The sequence below is a fragment of the Trachemys scripta genome, chromosome 1, assembly GCF_013100865.1.
Source record: "Trachemys scripta elegans isolate TJP31775 chromosome 1, CAS_Tse_1.0, whole genome shotgun sequence".
Lineage (NCBI taxonomy): Eukaryota > Metazoa > Chordata > Testudines > Emydidae > Trachemys > Trachemys scripta.
Genome location: NC_048298.1, coordinates 340,177,729 through 340,179,956, shown reverse-complemented (window position 1 = coordinate 340,179,956; position 2,228 = coordinate 340,177,729). Strand labels below are relative to the sequence as shown.

The 2,228-nt window shown below is 57.7% G+C and overlaps 1 long non-coding RNA gene across 1 annotated transcript; it reads right to left on the bottom strand.

Moving 5' to 3' along the window:
• Positions 1–100: 100 nt before the first annotated feature.
• Positions 101–1,497, bottom strand: LOC117872500. The gene is made up of 3 exons (XR_004644498.1): positions 1,401–1,497; positions 911–1,046; positions 101–142 (listed from the first exon to the last, which is right to left on the bottom strand). It is a non-coding gene; the product is annotated as an uncharacterized LOC117872500 (long non-coding RNA).
• Between the last annotated feature and the right edge of the window lie 731 nt (positions 1,498–2,228).

The window sequence follows — 2,228 nt, the reverse complement described above, 5'->3', positions numbered from 1 at the left end:
CAGCTCCACACCTGAGCTGCTGCAATGCACCGGCAGAGAGTCCTTACCTCTCCCACCCTGGCCAGGTTTCTATAGCCCAGGTGATTGGTATCCTGGAGCCCTTCCCGGCACCACAGCTCTCTTCCCTCGGTGATGTTGAGCCCTGGGGGAGAAAGACACACCCATTGGGGAGGTTTGACATTCCGCTTTCACTGCCGGTTTCCGTCTGGGTGCACACTGGCCAGGGTCCTCGTGGCATCCACAGCCCAATGGAATCGCAGGGTCCATACCAGGCGGTTTAGTACCAGAAGGGGGATTTGTTTTAGTCATCACAGTAATCATGTGACCCTTAGAGTCATTGTGCTCTGGGAGTGGGTGCCTGTTAATGGTGGTGTCTAATACTGAGAACCCCCCACACCCACTGAAGTCAGGATCTGGCCCTGACTACCCAACTGGTGACATCCTACGAGCTTTGTGTCCTTCCCCTGTGGTCTCTGCTCCTACCCCTGCCCTCATGATGGGCTCTTTCCCTCCATGTCTCTCAATAGCTCCGTTCCTGTCCCCTCACGAGCTGGCTGCCCTGTGGGTGGGCTATTTCCCTGGACTGGGGACAGAGCCGAGCTCTGAAATAAAGCAGCCAATTTCCCTGGCACTTTCACACTCATCTCCCTAATTCAGAGAGAGGGGAAGAGAAAGAGTCATCATCTAAGGTGGGATTGGTCTCAGAGGAGGGGGCTTCTTTCTGTAGGGTCCCATTGCCCAGCAGAGGGAGTCTCAAAGGAGGGGCCTTATTACTATTGGGGTTCCTCTTCCCTGCTACAGTGGGTCTAAACAGAGAGGTCTTAGTCCTCTAGGCGTCCCAATGGCCAGCTGGAGCTAGTCTCCGAGAGGCTTGTTTCCATGGGGTCCCATTGCCCAGCTGGGTTCTTACCCCTCTTCTGCACCAGGAGCCTGTGCAGCCAATATAGCCCACCCCTGGCTTGCCGGCTGATGTCCTCGGCTGGGTGGGCTACATGGAGACCCAGCTGGAGCACAAAGTCGCCTGCCATGGAGAAGTCGGAGGAGGTCTGGTGGAAGGAAGAGGAGAGGGGAATCCATCAACCTTCTCCCTTCAGCTCTCCAGTGCCCCTGGGCCAGAGCTCTGCTCCCACCCCTCTGTAGGAGGTGCTGGGCGAGAGGAGCGAGAGCTCTCTGCCCCCAAGGGAGCTTGGAGCAAAGGGACCAGGGCAAAGGCCCTCTATGAGCACTTACTGCCTAGCTGCTCCAGAATAACAAGGGCCCTGAGGCCAGGCACAAATCTGCCAGCCCGTGGCCTATGGAACGCAGTCCCTTGCGGACCCAGGGGGGACCAATTAGCCACGGGATGAGGAACTTGACTCAAGCCCTGACTCTGCAGGATGCTGGGGTCAAAGGTCACTTACGTCAAATCCAGGCAGGGAGGTGGCGAATTCGAGCAGGGCAGCGCTGCTCTGTATGGCCCTAGCTCTCTCCAGGGCCCTTTTGGATTGTATCCAAACATGGATGTGCTGCGGGAGAAGGAGGCAGGGGAGGGTCAGTGGGCAGGCATACATGCTCTACAAACGAGCCTCTCCCGGTCCCCATGGGGCTTACACCTTGCGCTCAGGGTGGAACAGCTGACCCCTGGTCGCAGAGCTTGAAAAGGGGGTCCATGACACTGCCCACGTCTTGCTGGGCACAAGCTCATCGTCTCTCCAGGCTGGGACAATGGTCAGTCTTAGGGCTGGTCCGTTTGCCCTGAACCCCTGATCCATGAACAGCACATCAGGATCAAGGCACATGCCCTGGACCCCAGACCCCAGCTGCAAGGGCCTTGGTAGGATGGATGGAATGGCCGTGAGGACAATCCCTCCGGGAACTGCAGTGTCCCTAGGACAGAAGAGCTGATTCCCTGAGGCTCCTCCTGTATCTCAGGGTCTCCCTAGAAAGGAGCCAGTGACTTTTCTCAGAGGCCCATGTCCTGCATCTCACAGGGGTTTCAGTCTCTCAGTCCCCAGCCAGGCCTGCTGCTCACTGTTAGTGCTTAATGCAATCGGGCAGAGCGCTGGCTGACAGTCCCAGCTCCTTCCCCCTGCACTGGCAGCTCTGGGAAAGTGTGGCCGGCTGGGTCCAAGCTGGAAGGACACAATGGAAATGTGGCTCTTCTAATCTCTCCTTTGCTGCCCTCCCACGGGGTTCAGGGGCAATTCCACCTCAGACCGTCCCATTCTACTCACCTCCAAGAGGTGCTG